This window comes from Equus asinus, chromosome 2 (genome assembly GCF_041296235.1).
Source record: "Equus asinus isolate D_3611 breed Donkey chromosome 2, EquAss-T2T_v2, whole genome shotgun sequence".
In the NCBI taxonomy this organism is placed as follows: domain Eukaryota; kingdom Metazoa; phylum Chordata; class Mammalia; order Perissodactyla; family Equidae; genus Equus; species Equus asinus.
In genome coordinates, this window is record NC_091791.1 from 149661235 (window position 1) to 149688064 (window position 26830).

Here is a 26830-nt window from a genome sequence, read left to right on the forward strand (position 1 = left end):
GAACATCACTTGATACAAAACTTCCCATGCCATTACAATTTTATGATCAAAAACAATACACGAAAACATGTTTGCCACATAAAGTGTTTTTCTGTCCAAAAAAAAAGCCTGCAAAGACAGACATATATATACACGTACTGAGGCTTGACTGACCTCCATTTGAAAAACCAGCCGAATCAAAGAGAGCAAACCATTTTGTTCCTATTTCATGACATCAAATAACTAATTTGACTTTTAAAAAATCTTTCATCCACTTATTTGGGCATTGTGTATACAGAGGTTTATTCAGCATGCTCTAAAGCTGAGAAGTAAATGCTATGGGAGTGAATTTATGTAGTATTTTTAACCTGCTTCTTTGGAAATGCTGGTCTGAAAGTTCCTCTTGAATGCCTGAAATCTCAACACTCCAATACTTCACCCCAAGCCCACCGCGTACCCCCAACACTGCAGTGTCCACTTAGGCTGTCCCCAGCCTGGAACATCTTCAGATCTCGAGTCCCCCAAACCACCTACCACTCCCCTCTCCACTCTCTACTCTTTCAAAATGCACTGCTGTTCTGACAAGTATTTTAAGGTCCTGTGTACCAGGGCTAAAATGATAACAAATGTTAATACCTTAACCTTCTATAGCTCCTTAGTGATGTATAGACTCTGCAAATATGAAGTCAGCCTTTCTAGAAACGCAAGTCCAAGATTATAACAGCTAGAATCTTCGCCATCCGTACATCCATCCATCCAGTATTGATTCAGTACCACATGCCGGACCCTCTGCTAGGTATCCAGCGACACGAATGTAACCATGACAGATGTTATTTTTGTTTCACAGAATTTAAATTCTCGTGGTCAAATAAAGGGTAAAAAGTTAACGAAAAAATAGCCTAAATTGTGATACAGTCTGTTAAGGAAACAATAAGGTGTAGAGAGCGAAAAAAGTGCAAAAAAGAATAGCAGGAAGTGTCCTTTGTTGTTGTCAGTGCCACTGGGTCGATTCCAACTCCTAGTGACCTGTGTACAGCAGAGTGGAATGCTGCTCGCTCTTCTTGCGCCATCCTCTTACCTTCCAGTACTGTATCAAACAATGCTCCACTGCTATTCATAGGGTTTTCATGGCCAGCTGTTTTCATGGGTGGCCAGGTCCTTCTTCTTAGTCTGTCTAGTCTGGAAGCTCTGCTGAAACCTGTCCATCGTGGGTGTCCCTGCTGGTATTTTAAAACTCAGTAGCATAGCTTTCAGCATGATAGTAACATGCAGCTGCCACAGTGCGAAAACCGACAGACGTGTGGTGCAGTTCCATGACCGGAAAACAAACTCCAGCCGTGACAGTGGGAGTGCCAAATCTTAACCACTAGATCACCCCAGGGCTAGCTAAGTGTCCTTTAGATGACTAGAAATCAGGGAAGGGCTCTTAGAGGGGGTGGCAGAAGCTGAGACCTGGAAGACAAGAAGAAGCTACGGAGAGAGTCAGAGAAGAGTGTGCCAGGCAGAGGGAACAGCATGTGCAAAGGCCCAGGGACAGAATAGGACTTGGTGTTTTCATGGAATTAGTGAGGAAGCAGAAAGTAGCAAGAGTTGAAGTTGATATACATGATCATAAAGATTTAATTCAAAGTGCAATGAGAAGTCGTTGAATGATTTTAAACAAGGAAGGGAATTATCTAATTTAGGTCTTGAAAAATAGCTAATTCATAATAGTGCTTTATGCCAGTTACACAATTAATCCTCATAATAATTTTAAAAGATAGGTAATAACATCTTCAATTTTATCAAGGGGAAAATGGAAGTAAAGAGAAGTCAAGTAACTCTCCCCCATTCTCACAGCTAGTAAGTGGCGATGCTCGTGTTCTTACTCAGGCAGCCTTTCCACGGGGTCCATGCTTCAAACACTGTGCTATATGGCCTCTCAGATCATCATTTCTGCAACAGCAAGAGTGGGAAAAACCTGCCTGAAGCTAAGGCAATGATCCAGGCTAGAAATTATGGTGTCTTGCACCAGAGGGACAGCAGCGGAGATGGTGAAAATTAAACGGATTTGTGATATATTTTAGCCGTAAATTCTATGGGTCTTGGTGGATTGGATACGGCAGATAAGGGGAATGCCTGGTGGGAAGAGATATTTCAATGGCAGTTGAATCACACTACAGAGATGACTTTCACTATTGTGTTTATTCAATGGACATTTTCTGTCACCAGGCTCTTCCCATTGAGAAGTTTTCTCTTCTAAGCTGAGTATATTTTTGAAGGATTTGCTATACAGAACCATTTTCATCTCAATGTCCAATGAGACAACCTTTTAACATGGTTCATTTATTTTTCTAATTTTTCTATGTCTATATACAAAATTGTATCATGTACTATGTACAGTTTTGGGGGGCTTTTTTTCTTTTTACATTGCATCATCTATTTTTACCTTGTCAATGCTTATTTTTGAAACATACTTTTAAATGATGTTTATCATTCTATCATATGAATATGCCATACTTTATCTGATTCTATCTTTGGGCAGTGTGTTGCTTCTAATTTTTCACTATTCTAAGTAACACACTTTACATAAATCTTTGACTGCAATCCTGATTATTTCCCAACTCTAAACATCTAAAAATGGAAGTTTCAGGTCTGGAGGAATAGTTTTATTCACTGATAAATTGCATTTACATATTTCTACATCATATTCCACTAAAATGTAACAGCTGAGATTCCACCAGTGCTATGTGAGAGAAGCTGCAAGAAAGCAGATTATGTGAGAACAGATACTGGTAGGTAGATGAATGTGGAGGTGGGTGTCTGTGGAAATTCTTTTCTGATGGCTCACTTATATCAGTGGATAGGAAGCAAGGCCTTCATCCAGAGCGAGGGTGTAATGGCAGTACTGAGTGTTTCCGGTGAGAAGAAGAAGTATGGTTTAGTTTTCTAGGAGAGTGAATGGCGTAGGCTAGTTCAGTCAGATAACTGATAACCTGATAACTCCAAGAACCCATATAAGATTAATGAATACAAAATAATACCATGGTTGTATATTTTTCCTTAGATACATTCAGCAGCATGAGTGGAGGCACAGAGTATAAGAGAGTAGGATTTAACCAGGATTAAACTCCTCAGTCCTGATCTCCGGTCTAGACTGCTATGCTGGTCTTCAGTCTAATGTATGGTACTTCCTTCCTGTTGGACATTCTGGATTTTCCATGTGTGCCTCACTTTTCTCCTGTTCTCCAGCAGCTCTGTGCCACAGACCCCCGACCACTGCTTTTTCACCTGCTAGACTTCTACCGGTCCTTTTCGCTTCAAATCCCCGACTAAGCTTTCCAGACCCCTCCCCCTCACACCCAGTGGAGACCCTTCCTCACAGCTCCCGGAAGACCCCGTGATGGCCCACATCAGCCTCATTCCGTGTACCACATTTCTTCAGCATCTTTATTCTCTATTTGATCCTAAATGCCCTCAGGGCAGGGACCTTTGCATTGTTTGGTTTTTAACACTCACTTCCCATCTCAATACCTGGTGCATATTAAGTCCTCATTCAATGTTCATGAATGAAAGTGAGTTTTTCATAATGAAGGGATAAATTTCCTGATAAACCTTCATCAGCAAGAAATCAAGTTGCCTTGATGGTACCATACCATACCCTACATGACTAATGAAGACATTTGTCAATAAAAAGTAACAGGCCGAAGAACAAATTATTCACTACTGGACGAAAGTGTCAAAAATAAGAAAAGTATTTACTTCCACAAGTAGCTTGGATCCAACATTTACTTTATCTCATTAGCTTTAGAATGATAGTAATAAATAATAAATACTGCTTTTGTGGAAAATTCTTTAGATTTTGTAAACATTTTCATGTTTACAATATGACTAGAAAACACACACACACACACAAACATACACATACACTCTTCCAAAAAAAAAGGCCACGTTCAAATCCAGCTATGGGGATTCCTTCAAAGAGAAAGTGTCTTCTAAGTAAATCTGTAAGAAAAGATAGACATTTAATCAATTTGGTAGGGAAAGTAGAACATTCCAGGCTGAGTACAGCATGAAGAAAATACCTAAAGGTTAATAAATTGTAAACTTCTCTAGTAAGTTGTATCTTTGTAGGCAGAAATTTATAGCTTATGTATCTTCTTTTTAATATATTTTTAAAGTTTTTATACAGTCAAATTCACAAAGCTTTCATTTTATTTTATTTTAGTTTTGAGAGGACAATTCTCCCTGAGCTAACATCCTTTGCCAATCCTCTTTTTTTTTTTGCTTGAGGAAGATGGTCCCTGAGCTAATATCTGTGCCAATCTTCCTGCATTTTTTGTGTGTGGGTCACCTCCACAGCATGACTGATGAGCAGAGTAGGTCCACACTTGGGATCCGAACCTATGAACCCTTTGGTCTGTGGGCCACCAAAGTAGAGCGTGCAGAACTTTAACCACTTGGCCAGAGGGCAGGCCCATAGCTTACATATCTTTGCCTCATGAGGTCATGTACAAAATCCACACTGAGCAGAAGTGTGCAGAGTAAATGAAAAGACGGACTCTTTCATTTTTTATTGAGTCATTCTACCTTTAGGCAGACATGGACATGGAATAAAGAAAGGAAAGGCCAAATTTTGACCTAATAACATAGTATGGGAATTGCAGATACATTATAATTCTCTCACTGCATTCTTTATGTACAAAATGTAATGGAAGGTAGAGATAAAAGAAACCTCAATTGCCATTAGAGAATAAAATAGGATTTCCACTTGGATCTTTAGAGGCTGCTATTCTTAAAAATTAATTCGCTTGATAAATGCTCAAGTTTCTTCTTCACTTTTTCTGTGTGAACATTTTTATCCTATGTGCTGTAGATGGAAATGGATATTCCCAAATCTCTGAGTTCAAATTCACAGCCCCAAGAGTTATTCATACCTGAACAAGCTAGCGATGGATACTTAACTTGTCTCCAAATGTCCTGGGGATAATTGAAAGACAAATTCCCTGCCCAAATGTTGTTAATTATATATTTAGCACCTTGGGTAGCTTATTTCTGAGAGGCTTTAGAGATCAAAAGGATGTGAAAAAAGTGAAGAGAATCAAAGCGAAAACATCAATTTGAATTGAGCTGCACAATGAGAATTTACTCCAGCACTTTGCTGCAACGTAACCTATAAATAACCCTCTGAGGTTCACTTGCCAAACAGGAGCCATCACAAGGCAGGCACCTTAGATGTCAGCAGTTAATTTGCATGTCAGTGAAACATTAATTTGATGAAAATTTTAAAGCTTTATGCACTATTTATATCACAATTGGAAGCACAGTAAGTGTGCTAATACAAGGATTTGCATTGTATCCAATGCGCTTTTTAAAAGGCCAAGTTTAAATGATCAGTATTTATCATTGTCTGTTTGAAAGTTTGCTTCAGTTCAGGACAAGAGATCTGCATTTTAGGCTTTACATTATTTTTAACATTAACTGTAATCGAGATGTCTGAAAACATTGGCGTCTATGTGGGAGATAGAGAAGATGAGAATCAGATTTATACCCAGAGGTAGCTGGTTAGATTTGGAAGTTTAATTCAGAGTTTGTTGCCTTAGCTATAAACATGTCACCCTGGGTCAATAATTTAGTTCTGTTTTTTTTTTTTCAGGTTTTCACTTTTTTTCTCATTCCTTGTGTTTTTCTACAGTCAAAAAGAACAGTTTTGTGGGTGGTCCCTTCTAAAAGCTAAAAACGGTTGTTGATTCAAGTGCAAAGAGAAACAACCACTGGGCACTTAAACTTAACTACTGTATTTAAGTACAGTACTTAGAACAAATATTGTGTTTACATAGCCAGAAATTTTATAAGCTGTTGGCCTGGTGGGGTGTAGCTTGCCACCAGAATTGCCACACCTGTCAATTAGTTCTAGCCACTGGCTGAAGGGACAGCAAGTAGAAAACGCAATAAGAGACAGAGAGAGGAAGAAAGAAACAGAAGGGAAGAGAAAGACAATAGAAATGTCTGGAAGTCTCCACTATCAGAATCGCAATGATTTTTCCAACATTCATTTTCATCCTCCCATCCTCAGACTATTTAGAGTTTAGTACTCCCAGAGGAGAATTCTTTCTAATGAAAAGATTTGGTTACTTTGTTTTACCGGTTCATACTATTAATAGTGTTTTTCTAGAAAGTGGAAGCTGAGCATCATTAAAGATAAGGTCAAGGATTTCAATTTAACGCAACAGATGTATATATATATATATATATGTATATATATATATATATATATATATATATATGTTACTCATTATTGGCTAATTTGTTATGTGTTCATGACTTCTCTTCCAGCGAGAATAGAGTATAAGTATCTTCAGACCAGAAATCACACCTTAGTTTGCCCCATATCCTCAGCATTTACAATATTAGACGTTAATAATATTTGCAGACGAGTGTATTTCTAAACATTCATATTAACTTTGGTGGTCTGTCTCCACCCAAAAAAAAGAGACATTTCGACAGAAAATACATACACAAGTGGAATAAGATAAAGTCATTGAGAAAGATACCACACGTGTGTTCCACAGAGCCTCCCAGGCTCAGTAGATTATATCTCAGATTGGCTCTGAGCTTTCTAGTGGCCAAAGCAAAAGAGAAAATATGATCAGTTAAGAAATTCACAGTACCCCTGAGATTAAAAACGCTAATTTATCAGGAAAAAAGGGCATATGTCAAAAGCAGACACAATCATTAATTTGCAGGGCCTTATATGGTCATTTCATAAATGTGTACATTTTTACTACTCAATCATGTTAATCTTCCTTTTCCAGAGAGTCTAAATGAATACCAGTTATTAAAAATAAAACTTAATTCAAAACCTTTTCTTCATATTCTTTTATGGAAAGGAAAACTAAATTTAAGATTTAAAGGCGCTAATTCGAACCTCTTAACCTATTTGGTTCTGATTGCGTCTGGTTACGAACACTGAGCGCCGCACTCCATCTTCCTCGGTAAACACTTAACAAGCACTAAACTGAAAGAAGAAAGGGAGCTCTTTAAAGGAAATTTTTCCAAAATAAACATTGACAATTTTCATTTTTACATCAATAGAACAGCGCTCCCTCCCCTCCCAGCCCTCCCACCTACCCCCCAACCCTGGCAAAAAAAGAAAAAATATAGCGTAAGAAAACAGTGGGTAGTTTTCATCACTTAGTGTGCAGAAAAGTGAATGGAATTAAAGTTAGCATTCAAATGCAGCAAAGCAAAGGCACTATGATACTCTATTACTTTGCCTTATGATATGTGAAGTTAGTGCCTGAACTACCCAAATGTGCATTATGTGCTACAGAGCTTGGACTTCGAAAGGTCAGAGAAGCATTCCTCAATGAATTTTATCCACTGCAACCTGCCTTTCTCTTCCTGTGCGAAGCGCTGACTCTTTCTAGGTTTAGTGAAAGTCGTTCTCTCTCTCTTCATCTCTCCTCCCACTAATTCCCACACGTTTTCAACAGGAAGTCTCCTAACCAGACAATGTTGAAGATGGTCACACATAAATTTATGACAAAGAAGAAAAATAACAAAAGATTCAGAGCCAACAAAGTATTAATTTAAAAGGCAATTAATTTTGCAGAAGAAAAGAGATCCACATAAACTCAGCTCGGGTCTGAATAAACGTATACAGTACAAATAATTCTCTATTTGGGGGTCCTGAGAAATTTCAGCAAGTGGTTGTGGAGTAATGAATGTTTGTAATTCATTAGCTACTATTTTAAAATGCAAAGCACACCATGACATCAATGATGTTCTTTTTAATCTCAACAAACAGGCTATTACAATTAAAGCACTTGCAAAAAGACAGTATATTTAAATATAGCTTTTGATGAGGCTTCAGTGTTTTAATAACAATAATTTGGTAACATTTCATAATTCTAAAGAAGAAATGGTGTTATGAGATTGGCTCAAAAATACATGTATACGTCAACCTTTGATGGTATTTAGTAACAGCTAGCATTTCTACCCTGAAAATTTCTTTTCCCCTTAGTAAGGTTTTAGTGTATCTTTAAGAAAATAATCACTATTCACTCAAAAAAATATTTTTCCCAAGTAGAGAAAATAATAACATTTTAAAGTGCTTGATTTTCTTTTCTCACTTTCCATCTTCCTTCAGCTCCTAGACAACAAAACAATGGTTCTTTCTTCATGTGGAAGAGTAAACTCAATAAATACAAATGGCTAGGGGCCTCACAGCAGTGAAATTATGGCTTCACGAGGACTTTTTCTTTTCTTTATGAAGAAACAAGTTTAAAAGGACCTTTTTCAACATACTTTAAAGTCATGCATATTTCAATGATATAATTAAATTGGCAACACTAAACATTGCTGACTGATAAATGAGACCAAAATAATTAAGTTCTGTTCTTTGTACAATCAAGATTTAGTGCAGCAATCAATCTGGGTAAGAATTTGGAGTTTGGAGAGTTCAGAAGATGAACAAACAACGAGCTAAAATCGGTCACGTGGGAAGGAGGTTAAATGAGTATACAGTTTATACACAGCTGTGGATACCTTCCATGTCTTAATCTTCATTAGAAGTTGGTGGATTCATTGCCTGTGTGGTCCCACACTAAGCTGCACATGGTATGCAAGTAGACAAACAAAAGAGCAGTTTAAAAGATAATCCTATGCATTCAATGAGGACTACTGATATTGAAAATGTAACATAATAATAGACTAAAAATGTAAAAGTTTTTTTTTCCAAAGCCAAAAACACCAAACTAGAGGCACAAATACTGTGATGAAAGCATTAAGGATATAAATAGTAAGAGTGATGTAGGAGAGAAAGCAAACACAATACACTTTCCACACACATTGTGGAACTCTGACTATGGTCTGGATGCCTACTCAGATTTCCATTTTTGTTTATCTTCTACCTAACTCCCTCCTCTCTCCTTAGAATAAATCACACAGCTTTCCATACCCTAAATAACACTTCCACTGCATGGTTTTTCCCTGTGGAATTAGACTGTGGTCAGAGAGAGGTGTTCATATTATTTTTCCTGGGGGCTGGAACTCCAGGCTGCAGCAGACAGATGCACTTAGCAAGTCCATCAGGCAAGTCAAAGCATAGTATAAGTAGGGCAGTGAGGTGTGTTAGTAACTACTGGGATTTTCAACTAGCTACAAAAGTGTGTGTGTATAATTTTTAAAAATCCCTCTTGTCAAGAGCTTACTCTGATCACTACCCGTAGACCTTAGTGAAAGAAAGAACATCCCTCTCAGGAAAATGCACCCTCCTTTGTAGTAGGCTAAGGAACAGACACCGCCAACAAGTGACATCATTGTAATTTAGGGAAATTGAGAAAACTCAAATAAGAGCGTCCTAGCCTCCAACATAATGATTATGCACTAGCTGCGTTTTGGCATCTCCAACTAGGGATAACGGACTCTCTTTGCCTCTGGATGCACGCCTGCCTCCATGAACGTTAGCATGTGGCTAGGGTGGGGGAGCAATGGATGTCCACAACAGCGCTTGGCCGTTTGTAGAGTGGAAAATGCACTTTGTTTTTGAAAACAGATTCCTCTCCTGGAACCACGCAATTCGACTAGCTGAAGGCACAAATGGAACAAATACACATTCCAAACAGGAGCCTGTGGGGGGGGGGGGGCGGGGGGGGTAAACCCCACCCAGGAATCTTTAAGAGAAACAGGTGCTAACAAGAGAAAGCAGCTAGCTGCCAATAACACTTAAAACTCTATCTTCGTTACTCTGAAAACAATTTCAGCGGGGAAATCTCGCGCCCTGTTTCTGAGGGTTTAATTCACTAGGCTGTCTCCGTGAATTAGAGTCAGATCCAAGTTTCACACTCAGGAGCGGTTTTCGCTGTCAACTACTACTGCCCTCCGAGCTGGAAGTCCGTTTCCAAACTGCGCAAGCCCTTTCCTCCAGGCTGCCTTGACCCTCACTCCTCCAAGTCGTCACCTTTATTTACGGGCCCGTGAGCGGTGTCTGTGTCGCTCAGCCGGCCCCAAGAACAGTCACCGCGAACAATGAGCCAGACAAGGGACCCACCCAGCGAACGCCTGCTGGCCGGCCGCGCGCAAGCCAGCCAGCGCGGGACGCTCCGGGATCCGGGGCTCTCCGTGCCCCCATCCTTTCCCCTCCAGAACCCCAGAAAAGAAGAAGGTAGGTCGTTCCCTACACCCAGACTCCCAGAACCACTCAGTCAGCCTTCCTCCCAGCACCCACCAGTTAAAGACGCTGTATCTCAAAAGAAAATCAGAGGAGGGGGCGGCGTGGCAGTCGGGCCGGTTGCCCTTCCGGATCCAACTGGTCCAGCCCGGGGGTTTGGCACCACTTGCGCCCGAGTCCGCCGCACATTGAAATCCCCCAGGATTTCGGGTGGGGGCAAGAGGTGGGGCCAGGAGCCATAAAGTGGCTTCCGCTCCCTCCCCCCGGCCTGGCAGGGCTCGGGGATCGGGCAAGACACAAAAGATGGGTAGTATCAGTGCCAACAACTCTGCGGCCACCTCCGTCTGCGCTGCGCAGGCGACCCGGGCGGCGGGGCATCGGGGCCGGGTCCCCGCGCCAGCTGGGGCGCGCCCGGAGGCTGGAGCATCCCTGGACGCCGCCGCAGCTCCGGGGAGCGCTCGTCGCGCAGCTCCTCAACAGGAGCTCCTAGCCCCGCAGATAAAGAGGCTGGGGCGCGGGGGAGACGGAGGGAGAAAAGGCAAGACTTACTTAGGGGCCGAAGGCTCAGCCGGACTCCCGCTTCGTACTCGGCAGGTGTCTGGCCCCGCGGGCCCAGGCGGAGGGCGCTGGCGCGGCTCCGAGCTGGGCTCCACTTGGGCGAGGACGGGAAACTCCCCTCGCCGGCGGGCGCCGCGCTCCTCGCTGTCACCGCACCGAGCGACGCAGACACGCTCCCCACTGCCTCCTCGGTCCTGGTGGGGCTGTCTGCCCGCCGCTCCCGCTTCGCCTGCCCCCCCCAGACCACACCCTGTCACCTCAGCAGCCCTCCACTCCTTCCTCTTTGACACTTCCACCGGTTACTCCTCCGTCTGCGTCCTCCCACCCCCCTTGGCCCACGTGCTTCTGCCGCTCCCTCGGCTCTGAACTTCCCCCGCCGGAACCCCCACCTCTGCGCTGAAACCCCATGGTCTCCAAGCGGAGGAAAGGTCCTGGGTGACGTGGCGGCCGACTGCCCTCTAGGTCCTCGCTCACCCTCCCCCAGCCCCTTCATACGCAGGACCCATCATTTTGATTTTATTAATACGATGATTTAGATATTGTGTATTATAGATAAGATGTAATTTTTAATATGCCATATATCACTTGTAGTATTATAGACATTTATTCTCCAGTGCCACTTTGTCATCCTCTAGCAGCTGTCCACTGGCCTTTGGGACTGAACTGTCAGCCCAGCTTTCTCCATAAGCAAAAAGCCCAGCAACATTCCAGAATACCCTCTTTTGCCTAACCCAAACCAAAAAACGCCATTTTCTACTGACCCCTTCCTCCTTTTTTTGCAGTTGTTATAAAAATATTTTGATATTCACTTTTCCCTGTCCCCTTGGCACTCTGTTCATAGTTCCGTGACAGTTCTTGTCACCCATATGGTATTCTCTCTTCACGTGACTGCTTCTCCTACCGGGCCATAGATTTCCCCAGACAAAACTTTGTCATGCTCGTAACTTTATCAGCAGCTTCTAGTATGGTCCCCAGTACATACTATATGCTCAAAAGACTGTTTAAGGACTGAATGCTTTTTTAAATAGGATGCAAGCGTTAGTGGTTTTGTATTCTATTTAAAGGAAAAATCCCCTCAATCGCATCCTTGTCTGTATTCCAACTAATAGGTCATGTAGAAAACTAAAAACTTTTTGTGTTTGGCTGGGTGATTTCTCATACATTCCTTAACATACCTTAAAACAAGTCTTCTTTGTAGATATTACCTGCTTTTTCTAACATGGTGAAGGTCACTAAGTTGGAAGCTCCTAAGAGTCAGAGCTGGGGCTCCAGCTCTGCTCAGACAAGCACAAGCTGCCCGGGACTGACGCTCTTATTGCACTACCATCCTGCCCTGACTGTCCAGCGCCACGTGCTCAGGCCACCTACCAGCTCCACAGACAGCCTGCTCATGCCGCTCTCCTCCACCATTTCCCCTTCCCTTGTCCTCTTTTCTAACTCTTGACCCCCCAAGTCAGAGTTCTGAGTTCTAAAACAGAAAAACAAGCAAGCAAGCAAACACCTCTCTAAGCTCAGCTCTCTTGCAGCACTTGTTGTCTTAGCTCTTACGTTTAAAAAATTTTTGTCTTTTTTTGGCGTATATCTTGCCTCCATGATCCTTGTGTCTTTCACTGGGCTTCTTGGTTCTTTGGCTTCTGCATTGAAATAAACAGCAGCTAACATTTATTAAGTTAAAGACATCATCTAGCAGCCAGCCATTGCTCTGAGCACTTTACACATATATTAGCTAGTTTAATCTTCAACAATCTTATGACGTATAGATGGGAGACAGAGGCACAGAGGTGGGGCCACATAGCCCATAATGAGTGGAGCAGGGATTGGATTCCTGAAGTCTGCTTCAGAGGCTGCCCTCTAACCACCCTGCTACATGACCTTCCATGATCCTTTTAAAAATTATTATTTGTAAATAATAAATATTTATTCATCTATGCTTAGCTTCATAGAAGGAAAAAGAGACAGTAATGACATGGGCAGAACTTCAGATTGTCCAGGACATATGATTGTCCAAGCACCACTAGAACTGCTTTTGTTGGTGGGATTGTGGACTCCCACCTGTGCCCTGTAATTGAAACATGAGAAGGACTCAATCCAGGATCATGACTTCAGGTGTATGTGTGAGATAAGACTTCAAGATTGGATTCGAGGTCTTTCTTCACAATTGGCGAAAGACATCCCCAGTAACTGACTCCTGGCTAAGCCCATCAACAACCCAATTTGTGTTCTTCAGGGACCCTGCTCTGTGCAAGGCATCGCCTCAGTCCCTGTGGCAGGCTAAATAATGGCCCCCAAAAGACGTCCATGTATTAGTCCCTGGAACCGTAAATATTACCGTATATGGCAAAAAATGGACTTTTGCAGATGTAATTAATTAAGGATCTTGAGATGGAGAGGTAATCCTTGATCATCTAGGTGGGTCCTAATTGCAATCATATGTCCTTATAAGAGGGAAGCAGACGGAAATTTGACACACAGAAGAGGATGAGGCAATGCAGCCACGGAGGCAAAGACTGGAGTGATGCAGCCGCAAGCCCAGGAACGCCACCAGAAGCTGGAGGAGGAAAGAGAGAGATCACGCCAACAATCGCTTGAGGGAACACAGTCCTGCCTACATGTTTTTTCTGGTCCAGGGAAAGTGCTTTTGAACTTCTGGCCTCCAGAACTGTAAGAAAATAAAAAATGTGTGTTGTTTTAAGCCACCAAGTTTATGATAATTTGTTATGGCAGCCAAAGGAAACTAATATGGTCCCCAAATCTGGAAGATGGCTTTCTATACCTGGGCATGAAATAGAGGAAAGATGTTCCAAGCAATTGGTCAGTCCCCTCTTTGGTGGCTGGCGGGGCCACCCAGTTAGGGGAGGGAGAGGGGCATTTGACCCCAGGATAATATTGTGTAAAAGCCTCCAGTTTAGACTCTCATTATCTCCAAATAATAAATACATACAATAACTGAGATACACTTTACCAGATTGAGTGACCTTGAAATTTTAAATTTGTTTCCCACTATCTGACCGTACTGCCTAATGTGATGATTTAATTTTAAAATATATAGTCTATAATTACCTAGTGAATAGCAAAAATATATTTTCTTTGAGTTAGAAGTGTTAATTTATAAAATGAAAAAAATATATAAACTCTTCATAAACTTTGTAACCCTTGCTAGAAATTTGTTCACATTTTGCTGTATTTGGGACCTCAGAACAAACAAACAAAAAATGTGGCCTAGGCTCTTGTAACCTTTGAGAGGCCCTAACAGCTGATATTAAGAACCTTGATAAATGTACTAGATTTTTTTTAACTAGGCCTATCAGATAAAATACAACAGACCCAATTAAGCTTGACTGACAGATGAAAACTTATAATGTTTTAGTATGAGTCCACGTGCCAGGCAATATTTGGGACAATACATTGTCTCTGTTTTGCAACATGTTGTTAACCCTGCAATATTTGGGGTTTGAGGACATAATATACTAAAAGGTTATTCATTGTTTATCTGAAATTCAAATTTAACTAGGTACCCTGTATTTTTGGCTCAGTCCGGCAATCCTATTGTTGATTCTTCAGTTGCTTATGCATTTTCCCATTCTTCTCCCTTCCCCTGATCCTCCACACTTCCTCCCCCTCAGTTTTCATTTAACTAATGAAACTAATGAACTAAATTATGTTCACTTAAAGCAAGGCTAAAACAAGATTTAACCCCTCACTGCTGGCTTGGGGCTGATGCCTTGCTCTACACAGAAGAAAAGAGAGAACGATGTGAGTCTTCTGAGATTTGGTCACAGAGCATCAATCTACTTCACCAGTGGGGATTTCCCATTAGGTCACACAAAAGGTTTAGCTTGCTACTATTTATCATACAAATAGTGGATTGGATTAAGATGAAGATTTGTTTTTTCTCTTTGAACTACTATCCTATCATTCATAGTCCTTTGGATTTAGTAGAATAATTCTGGCCAGGAGTAGGCGTATATTCTTTGTTCCTTTTACATCCCTTCCTCTATGAATTCTGGCAGCTGGATGTATAGTGGGCGGTACAAAAAGGCAGAGGCAGAAAGGATGATAATTTGTGTAGCCTGTATTGGAAACACAAGAGAGACAAAGCAAGTCAGGTAAATCACAAAGTTATCTGAGACTTAGTTTCCTCCTCTGTAGAAATAGACCACAAACCCTGATTCTACATACTTTACATCTCTAAACTCTTCCTCGATCCATTTTTATATCTTTTTTTACATGATATTCTTTGTTTTGAATTAAAATTATTTGGAGACTTGAGTCAGACAGTTGTTGATTTGGATCTCAGTGCCTCTGCTTTCTAGTTGAGTGAACTTGGCAAGTTTTTAATCTCTCTGAACTTCAGGATTCTCTCCTGAAAACAAAGGGATAAACAATAATCACCTCATAAAGTTGTTATGAAATTAAATGAGAAAATGTAAAATCTTTCACGTAGTGCCTGGGACAATATAATCAATCAATAAACGGTAACTATTTTTTTTGGCCTTACCTGATGTGATGATTCCATGCTGTACTTTATCCCCCAGGCATGTCTACTATAATGATTTCACATATTAAGCCCTCAAAACACATTAGCTAAATAAATGCATTAATGGACATTAGGTAATTTATATGTAAGGGCTATGAAATTGACAAGGTGTTGTAGAATTTTAAGAGGTTAGCACTATTAGTAATAATTAATAAGTAATAATAGGTGACACTGCTGAATCTTTGATTCTGGCTCAGCTTTGGAGAACTACTCTGTAAGAAACATTTGATGTTTAACCTTTTCATCTAAAAATTCAACTGGGAGAGACACTGTCTACAGCAGAGCAACATCTGCCAATCAATAGAAAATGTTTCATTCATTTTGCTTTGCTCAATAAAAATTCCCATTCTTCCTTCAAAGACTTTTTACTATATTTCTTTCACTGTACCAATATCAATTAAATTAGTCTTGGCTAAATTTGAAAAAGACTTCCCCTTCCCCCTCACAAGTGGCTTTTATTTGTCTCTCCCGTATCAGGATACAGAGTTCAGCAGGCCACAGCCAATGTGGTGGCCTCTCAGTCATCAGGGAGGCAAGCTCCAACATCCTTGCACTGCCTCTTAGCTGATGATGGCTGCTGGGACGCTGGTAATCAAAATTCTTTGTGCACTGGGAGTAGAGGGAAAAGGATAAAGGGTAAAAAGTGAGCCCCTCCAGGTGAATCAATTTTCTTTAAAGAGCCTTCCCAAAGTTCTACGCAATGAATTTCACCTACTCTCTGTGAACGGAGAAGCTAGGAAGTATCACTTTTAGCAGGACACATTGCTGCCTGAATACAATTAGAGTATGTTACTCAGGAGAGAGAAGAGAAAGGATTTTAGGCAAATAACTAGCAGTATTTGCCATTGATCTCTTCACTTTTCCCTTTCATCTTCATCTTCTAATTCCTGGTTTGTTACCCTATTGGCAACTCCTTAAATGCTCTGTAACCTGAAGAGTTTCCCCGTCTCTTTCTGTATCTTTTCCACTATTTTACAACCCCACTGCCTCCTCTTTTGTCTTATCCATGCTGTCTTTTTCCTATTCTTATATTGGTTCTTAATCATCCTAAAGTTCTTCATATATTTCATTTTTATTCTAAACTGCTCATACTATCTACTGTTTTCTCTCTGTGCTGTCCAAGTGTGCTCTTTGACTCCACCATCGTTGTTGACTTTATACATTTTTCCACATTTAACCCAGATGTTTTCAGAGTCTTTGCTCCTTTTGATCTAGAAAACATTAGTGTGTGATGTGATGTCTAAATAATCCAGTGTTGAGAGGGAGGAAAAGTCAGTGGTGTACAAATCAAACAAGATTAACCATGTGTTGAAATGATTGAAACCAGCTAATGGATACGTGGGGGGTCATTATATCATTACTTCTAATCTTGTGCTTGTTTTAAAATTTGTGTAATAAAAAGTAAAGAAAGAAACAATTGCTTTACTCTCTATTTTGCAAACTGTTAAAGCATAAAGTCCTCCCCCAAATTTCTTCAGAAAACTCTGGGAGGTTTACGTTGTGTTGGTTACTGCTGCTTCTGGGATCTTCTCTCACATTAATGTCACTCTGCCAACCACATCTTCCAGTATATGATTGTCATACTTCTCACCAAATTAGACACACATGCGCACACACACACAGTCCTTTCACACAAAGTAATTTGAATAAGGTAGTCTTTATGAAGAGCTGTCGGCCATATGCAGTGCTCTCATCACATGTTACGAAGCCATAGAAAAGACTACATTTCTCTTCATTCCTTAGAGCTATGTGTGGCCTTTTAACTTATTCTCATTGAGATGTAAACAGAAATTTTGCACAGTCTTTTTCTTCCTCCACCCTTCCTTCTTTACCCTGCTGATTAAAATACATACCTGAATTCCAGAGCCTGACCAGCCTCATGGACCATGAAGCAATGTCATTAGATGGCAGAACATCATGATAGAAGGAGCCTGGGTCCCAGAAAACCAGAGGCTACCGTAATAGCTCTGGACTGTCCTCCTTTGGTTTTGTTTATGAACACAAGAGAAATAAACAGCTATCTTTTTTGCTTTTAAAGATTGGCACCTGAGCTAACATCTGTTGCCAATCTTCTTTTCTTTTTCTTCTTCTTCCCAAAGCCCCCCAGTAGATAGTTGTATATTCTAGTTGTGAGTGCCACTGGTTGTGCTGTGTGGGACACCACCTCAGCATGGCCTGATGAGCGATGCCATGTCTGCGCCCAGGATCCGAACCAGCGAAACCTGGGCTGCTGAAGCGGAGCTCATGAACTTAACCACTCAGCCACAAGGATGGCCCCCTAAACATCTATCTTATTTAAGCCATTGTTACTGTGTTGTGTGAGTGTTTCTTTCCATTACATGCTGCCAAATGTAATCCTACTTGATATACTTACCAGGAAATTTTGTTTTTTCTAAGCAAGTGCAATTCTGAGCCTAAGGGAAATTCTACTGCCAGATGTTAATAATTTATTTTCTCCTTCACCTCATTACACTTAATTCCTGTATCCATTCTTAGGTCCAGGTATAGACCCTTTCTTCTCTCCTTGACTTGCTATTGTCTGAACCAGTGTAATAAATAAAAATCTATTGCAAAGGCCAAATCTAAGTGGTTTAAGTATTACATTACGTTAAAAGAAGGATATATTGACTGTTTCGGTTATCTATTTTTGCTAGCAAATCACTCCAAAACTTATTAGTGAAAAGAGCAATGTTCTATTATTTCTCACAATTCTGTGGATTTATTGGGATCAATTGGATGGTTCTTCTGTTCCACACAGTGTAACTGAGGCCACTCAGGTGGGTACATTCAGCTGGAAGATCTGTTGTGGCTGGAATGTCCACCAATGTCTTTCACCTTCTGGGGCCTCCCTCCATCTGGCCTTTCGTTATTTTGCTGTCTAGCCTGAGCGTCTTTCCAGCATGATGGCTGACTTCCAATAAGAAGTGCTTCAAGAGGACAAGCCCTAATGTGCAAGCATTTATGAAGCTTCTCCCGGCATAATGCTTGCTAATTTCCAATTAACCTAAATTTACAGATAAGGAAACTGAGCACAGGGAGTTTTAGTAATCTATCCAGAGTCGTGGGTTTAGTAAGTAGTAGAGGCAGGATTTAAAACTAGCTAGGCTGACTCCATACTGTGAGAATGCAATTATGGCTAGGGCTGCAGAGTTTGGAGCTTGATCATTGTCTGTTTTACATATGTAAGCTTTGGCTTTCCAAAGGTTTCCCAGTAGAAAAACTAAAGACAGCATATTGTGCTACTTTCCTGGGTAAAACCATGGAGTGTGTTTTGAAATTTATAAAATATTATCCAATGCTAAAAATGTGAGAGCTGCCTTATCTTAGTGTACCCTCCACAGTGCCAGTCAGAGAGTCACTGTGCCACACAGTAGCAGCGTGTGATGTGACAGGATGCTGTGTCCCCTGGAGCTAGGATGGAGCACAGCCGTTACTGGGGGGATGAGGTGAGTGGGAGGAAGGCTGTGTCCTCCTCCTGTCAGTTGAATTTCCAGGTGAAACTCTGCCTCCCTGAGCACTGAGACTCCCTCTTTTTGCAATGAATGCCAGAGATGTAACGGAGACACTTCGGCTGCTGGTTGAGTTTGCATGAAATCATCACCTCATTTCAACACCAACAGAGAAGACTGAAGGGCACGCATGAGTCACCTTCAGCATTTTTAATGACATCCATTTCAGTTCACATCATTTGGCCAAGGATGCAATGGACTCAAATCAATTGTTTTAGGTAGTAAATGGAGCCCAAAATGTACTGTAATATAATTTATTTTGCAGAAATATCACAAAATACTTCACAGGTAATTATGTTTGATGTAGAAAAACACAAACTCTGAATGTGAAAATGTGTTTTGTAGGTTGCATTTAGAAAAGTGGTGGGTAGGGTTAAGGCAGTTTTCAGACTAGGAAAATAGAAATTCCATAAATAGGACTCATTTAATTAAAGGAGTGATGGGGAAAATTTTAAAAGGGCTTGAAAGTGAGAGGGGATTTCTGTGTGGAATCAGGTTCCTATTGTCTTTTCGCCTAAAACATACTAAATGCACCTAATTAAATTAAATATACTAATTACACTAACGTATTTAATATCTATCTTTTTTTTCTTGTGTGCATTTTGGTTGACTGAGCAAAGTGACATGCCCTAAATTATCTGTGCCTGCCCTCTTCTGCCATGTCCTACTATTACTCTTTCTCTGGTTCCCTCTGCTCCAGCCACATTGGCATCCTTGCTGTTCCTCAAACACACCAGGCCCACTCCTGTTCCCCATGCCTGGAACAGCTTTCCTGGGGCTGTATGCGCTACTCTCTTACCTCTTTCAAATCTCTGCTTAAATTTCACGTTTTTCATAAGGCCTTAGTTAAAACTGCACTCCAGCACCACTCTTAGTATTCTCAATCTCCTTCATCTGCTCTGCTAATTTTTAAGAGAAAAAATTACCTTCTAATATACAATATAATTTACTGATCTCTTTATTGTTTGTCTCCATCTCTGCCATGTCCAATTCTAAAGCCCTACGATGTCCTGAAAGCTTTGTTTGTTAAATGGCACATCTCAAGAGCTAGCACATTGCCTAGCACATATAAGACACTCAATAAATATTTGTTGAATAAATAATAAAGCTTTCAAATGTACAATGTCTATTCTTAAATAATCCTTTCATGACTACATTGACGTTCAGCTTTTGCATTGCCATGTGGTTGTAACAGAGAATAATGTCTAAGGGAATGAGAAATGAAGAGTAAGCCGAATGAAAAAAAACAATGGAGAAAGGATCTGCACCAAAAGAAGGGGACTGTTGTTCTTTTTGGGGTGGGCGGTGGTCAGGAACCTCTGTTTTATTTATTTATTTATTTATTTATTTATATTACAGTGACCTTGGTTTATAACATTATATAAATTTCAGGTGTATATTGTTATATTTCGATTCCTCTTAGAATGCATGTTCCCCACGCAAAGACTAATTACAATCCATCACCATACACGTGTCTAATCACCCCTTTTGCCCTCTTCCCTCCCCTCTTTCCCTCTAGTAACCACCAACCCAATCTCTGTCTCCATGTGATTGTCATTGTTTCTATCTTCTACTTATGAGTGAGATCATATGGTATTTGACTTTCTCCCTCTGACTTATTTCACTCAGCATAATACCCTCGAGGTCCATCCATGTTGTCACAAATGGCTGGATTTCGTTGTTTCTTATGGCTGAGTAGTATTCCCTTGTGTATAAATACCACATCTTCTTTATCTATTCATCCCTTGATGGGCACCTAGGTTGCTTCCAAGTCTTGGCTATTGTGAATAATGCTGCAATGAACATAGGGGTGCGTGTATCTTTATGCATTCGTGTTTTCATGTTCTTTGGATAAATTTCCAGCAGTGGAATAGCTGGATCGTTGGTAGTTCTATTCTTAATTTCTTGAGGAATCTCCATACTGTTTTCCAGAGTGGCTGCACTAGTTTGCACTCCCACCAGCGAGAGTGTTGTGCTGAGATGATATAGTTAGGATACAAATGCTCTAAAGCCACAGATCTAGCTCAAGATCACCAAATAACAGTCCTAAAAGTTGTCTGAGCTGAAAGAGGCAGAGGGCTAAGAATGAGCCGTATGACAAAACGCATTTCAATTTGCCTCACTTTAAAATTAACTGTTGTTTCAAAATTCCAACTTTACAAAATTGTTGTTCATGGAGAGTCTTTTAAATGTGGATCTACTAATCATTTTATGTTTTTAAATTTTAGTTAGCAATAAGTTTGCTCACTCTTAAACAAGAATTTTGTCAAATAGCCTTTGACTCATGTTCAAAAACTTCGTGTTAATACAAACTAGAATGCTGTGATAGAGCTACTCCTGAGCTATATATACCCAGCCTTAAAATAAACGAGCATCAAGATTGATTGCTAATGTCTGCCATGGGCATGAGAGTGGGACTGTGACATTGGTGCCTGTATTTGCCATCCTGGGCCAAAAAGATCTCTAAAGCCCTTTCAGCTGCATCATTCTCTGTGAAAGACAAAGTATTAAGTGTTAGCAGAAATTCTGAAACAGGGAAATTTCAAGTGAATATATTAAGGGTCATAACTGGTTGAAAGGTAAGCAATGGAAATAAAGCTTCACTGAAAATAAAATTTAGGTTAGAACTTCCATGTGAATATGTGGGCTTACTCATGTGTGTTACCTAATACACGGGATCTCTTCACCTCAAGGAAGCACATCTGAAAAACGACCAAAAGACAGGAGGGATGTGTGTGTGTGTTTTCCTTTTTCACTTGTTTATTATGTGTTTCCCCAACTAGGCTGTATGTTTCATAATGGCAGAAAGTATACTTGATTTGTTCATAGTTCCAAGAACATAATAGGAAATGCATGAGTTGAAATAAGCCTGGCACTTTTGCAGCATGATCCAAAGGAGAATGTCATAACATTTTGTTGGGAAAATAGTGGCAAGAAAAACATCACTTTGGTTAATCTTTTGTTCCTTTTAAGAATTCCAGCATGGTTGCAATAGTAAAAAATATTTTTATTTAGAAAGCACAGACTTATTTCCATAATAAATAGTTACATTTTTCAGTTTTACCAAGATGTACTAGCCTTACATTATGCTGTGCCCCACCCCAACTATGTACAGAATCATTTGGGTCTCACTTTAAACAAATTTATTTTAAATGCATATTGCTAAGCAATTACCTTCAAAGAAGAAGAAATTCATTTACATATTTGACAAACTTAAGGACAACTCCCAGTAAAACTGAAAATAGGATTTCTACTTGACAAACAGGGAAAAAAAAAAAAGCAACTAAAACAAAGCCTACAAAGCAAAATATAGAAATACAAAATACAAAGTAACTAGTAAGCAAAAAAATAGAGAAGGCATAAAATAAGATAGTAGAATAACATTAAATATGTTGATTATGTCATTTATATATGAGTTAAACTCCCCTATTAACAGCAACTACAAAAAGAAAGAACGAGATGGAAATAAAAGTCACAATAATAATATAGAGTGGAACTCAAGAAGATAAAAAGCATTGAAAGAGACAGTGGGTAATTCTATTGATAAAATCCATTTGAAGGGCTAACAGCAATAAATCTTCATGCGCACACACACAAAATATAGCGATAAAAATATTAGAAATAATTTGACATAAAAACTATTGGGGGCTGGCCCTGTGACCAAGTGCTTAAGTTTGCACAGTCTGCTTCAGTGGCCTGAGGTTTGCCAGTTCAGATCCCGGGCATGGACCTACACACATCTCATCAAGCCATGATATGGTGGCATCACACATAGAAGAACTAGAATGACCTACAACTAGGATATGTGGCTATGTACTGATGCTTTGGGGAGAAAAAACGAGGAAGATTGCAACAGATGTTACCTCAGGGCCAATCTTCCTCACCAAAAAAAAAAAAAAAGTTAAAAAGAAAAACAAAAGCAAAGTATACCTTTAAAAAAAAGAAATGAAACAATAGTGAGATGTTGGGACACTTTAGCTTAGTACTATCAGACTGACAAATCAAGACATGAAATAAATAAGCACAAATACTTATGAACAATATAAACTTATACTCACAAATAGAAAACATGTGTTTTGTTAAATGCCCAAGGAGTGTTTATAATATTTAATCATATTCAAAACCATGCAAAAAACCTCAACTTTTAAAAAAATGGAAACTGGAGATCCAAATTCCATCTTTTGTCCAAGAACAAACAAAACTAAAAATTAATTAAGATTCCATTAAACAGCAATTTCAAGAGGGAATAAAAATGCAATTAAAATGTCTTTAGAATAAAATTGAACTGAGAATAGTATGTATGAAAATTCCTAAGATAGTCTAAAATCCATGCACAATGGTAAACTTATATCCTTAGGAAATGTCATTTAAGAAAGATAAAATGAATGCAATGAGTTCTTTATTTAAGGAGTTAGAAAGTTTTAAAGAAGGCAACCCTGTAGAAAGTAGGGAAAAGAAAAGTAATGAATTAGTAAATAGAAAAAATATAAAGTGAATAGATAGAAATATGTAAGGATTTTTTTAATGGACATTTCTGAGAACTATAATTATTAAGAAGAGAAAATTATTTTAAAAATTAAGTATAAGAATACACATTGGAGAGATTTTAATTTTATATAACAATTCAATGCATAGCTGTATGTAAATATATTAGAAAGTCTTAATTTTGTGCAAAAAATATAAATCAGAGTAGAAAAATTTGAAATGCTTATTATATATATATAGTTATAAAAAATATGTTTGATTAAGACAGTTTTCCAACAAAGTTCTTCTGAGTTTACGAGAAACAGGTAACTAAGTGCAATGTGAAATATTCCAGAGCCTTAAAAATATATAGAAAACAAACCAAATAATTCTATTAAGTTGTCTTCAGACTGAAAGAAAAATTGTTCAAGATACAAGTATAGAAGGATCTCTCTGAAAATAGAAAGGCATAATTCAATAATAATATAGAAAGAAATCATATTTAGCACCATATTTAATAAATTTCCAACCCTAATTTCATAGGATTCATTCCCAGAATTGCAAGGATGGTTTAATATTTGGAAAAATGTTAATGGCTTCCGCTACAATCATGTTAAGAGATTACAGAGTTGTGTGTAATAAACCCAAAACATTTCTTCAGTATTTGTAAAGATGTTTCAAACCATTTCAAATTACTTTATACTTTAAGTTAATTCCAATCAACCCAAAAGGATTTTCTTTTTTTGCAGTAGGAGATAATGGTTCTACAGGTCTTTAATAAAAGCAAACAAATAAGCATAGCTAAGAATGTTGATGACAAAGAACTTACTTTACTATAGTGCATATTTTAGGGTCTTACAGAAGCACAATAAAGTATTGTTTTCTGTGTATCAGAATTGAAAATCAGATAAATGGAACAGAACAGAGGGCAGTAAAACCGATGCAAAATCTTAACGTGATAGGGAGTAACACAAGGCAATGTAAAGAGTTTTGGTGACAGTTTTAAATGTTTAATTGTATAACAAATTAGAAAGAAATGTAAGTGAATGTCAACAAAGGGCTGGATATGTAGAGGCTTTCTAAGCTTGAAAGTAATGTATGAAATTACACAGTATGAGATATATTGCCCAAACAATGATTTTAAAACATCTGTATAGCAAAAGACTATGCAAATAAAAGGTAAAATGGGAAAATACTTTGCATCTGATAGGACAGACAAAGGTTAACATCCCAAATTTCAAAGGAAGTGTTGCAAATTATTAAGAAAGTGGTAATGCTCCATTGGAAAAATACGGAAAAACATATGAAAACATGTCTAACTTCATTAGAAACAAAGAAATGGAGATTAACGTAACAAAAGCCATATAGGACTAATCAATTTGATAAGTTTTAAAAATTTCTACAGCTAGTTAAGGGTGTAATAAAATGTGTACTTTCTTACCATGTAGTTACTAAATTAGTTGAGGATATAAAACTTCATATACAAGTGAAACAGGAATAAATGCATAGAAAAAGAATTGTATGGAAATACAACATTCAACAAAACTCATCTCTTTGCTGTGGGAATTTATAAGTTTTTATTTTAGTCTCTATAATTTTCTTTGTTGTTCAAAAACTTTACACAAAATTAACCCTATAATTACACTGTCGGTAATTAAGATATATAATTTATATGTTGGTAAATAAAAAAGGAAGCATAGAGAAATGTATCTATCATATGGTCTCAAGTATATAAACAAAAAGTTATGAAAAAATAATGGCAGGTAGCACTTAAAATTTTAACAGTGATTTGTTCGTGATCTTTTGATTAAGTGAAATGCTTTTCTCCTTTACACTTTTGTATAGTCTATTTTTTCCTGTGAGCATATGTTAACCTCATAGTCAGAAAGAATAAGTTCAAATTTAAAACATCAACAGAAATAAAGTTGATTCACTTGTAATGATATCGTTTATAAGTTTGAAGGTGGTATTTTGCATAATTTGAGATCTGCCTATTTATAGCTTTTTTTCTGTTAAGAAAACTAACAAAAACTTCTTTCTTAGCATTATGTAAGCACGAACGGCATTTAAGAGGCTTGATTTAATAGACATCATTTGTATAATAGAACAGTATTTAAATAATTATGTTCTGATTAGATTTAATGTTCAAAGACATTAATATAATAACATTTTTATGTACATCTTTACTTCTTTATCCAATAAAGGGATTGCATTTTTGTCAGTTATTTGGTTAAGTCAAAAGCAACATTCCCATCCCAGTTCTGTTGGGTTTAATATGAGATCAGTCTACTTCTCAATGGCTAGCCCTGGGAAATTTCCAGGACAGAGGAGAGAGCATGAAGCACTGTAGTTAGCGTTTATATAATTGTGATGCTGTAAAGTTGAATGATAACTCTATAATGGGTTGGGTATGCGCAAGACTAGATTAGCCCATTAAAACCTATTACCTTTATTTGCCAGGCTTCTCTGCCTCCACTCCTGTGGATTGTGCTTGGGGATTATCACTGAGTTGTCATGACTGAAAATAATTATGATGAAAAAGCCGGGGCTCAGATTGTGACAATAATGCTAAAAGGAATGAGGTTTTTTTGTTGGGAAGGTGGTCTTTTGTCTGTGTCTGAGTGCCCATATTTTATTGCGTCGAGTGCCCATTTTATTACTGAGTTATAGTGATTCTTTATATGATTTGGATACAAGCCTTTTGTCAGATACGTGTATCACAAATACTTTCTCCCAGTCAATGGATTGCCTTTTCATTTTCTTGATAATGTCATTTGAAGATAAGAAGATATTAATGTTGCTGAAGACTGTTATCTCTTTTTTATTTCATGGTCAGTGCTTTTTACAGCGTATCTAATAAATCTTTGTCTACCTCAGGGTCATGGAGTTTTCCCCTCGTGTTTTCTTCTAGAAAGTTTAGAGTTTTAGCTTTTACATTTAGGTCTATGATTCATTTCAAATTTACTTTTGTGTACAATGTGATATTGGTTGAGGTTCATTAAATTGATACAGATATCCAGTTGTTTTAGCACATTTGTTGAAAAGAGGTTTTCCGCCATTGAATTGGATTGATGCCTGTCTCAAAAATTATTTGACCATATATGTATGGTCTGTTTATGGAATCTCTATTCTGTTCCATTGACCTGTAGGTTTATCTTTATATCAATACAATGCTATAATGATTATTGTAGCTCTATAGTAAGTCTTGAAATCAGGTAGTGTACGTCCTCCAACTTTGTTCTTTTTCAAGAGTTTTCACTATTCTAAGTTCTCTGATTCTCCATACGAATTTTAGAATCAGCTCATCAACAAAATAAAAAGCTTGCTGGAAAATTGATTGAAAGGTCATTGAACACATTGATCAATTTGGGGAAAACGAACATTTTGACAGTTGAATCTTGTAATTATTATTACTTTTTTTTTTTGAGGAAGATTAGCCCTGAGCTAACTGCTGCCAATCCTCCTCTTTTTGCTGAGGAAGACTGGCCCTGAGCTAACATCCGTGCCCATCTTCCTCTACTTTATATATGGGACGCCTGCCACAGCATGGCTTGATGAGTGGTGCTGTCTCCCCACCCGGGATCCAAACTGGCAAACCCCGGGCCGCTGAAGCAGAACGTGCACACTTAA

At 38.8% G+C, this 26830-nt stretch overlaps 1 protein-coding gene across 3 annotated transcripts in view; it reads right to left on the reverse strand.

Annotated features, from left to right (window-relative positions):
• SEMA6D (semaphorin 6D) overlaps positions 1-10993 on the reverse strand; it is a 568923-nt gene extending 557930 nt beyond the window's left edge. The window contains exon 1 of one of the 3 annotated variants that reach the window (XM_070502095.1): positions 10682-10993. The gene's annotated coding sequence lies outside the window, so the exon portion shown is untranslated. The remainder of the gene's footprint in view (positions 1-10681) is intronic. The other 2 variants (XM_070502044.1, XM_070502021.1) reach the window with 2 other exon arrangements.
• Positions 10994-26830: the final 15837 nt, after the last annotated feature.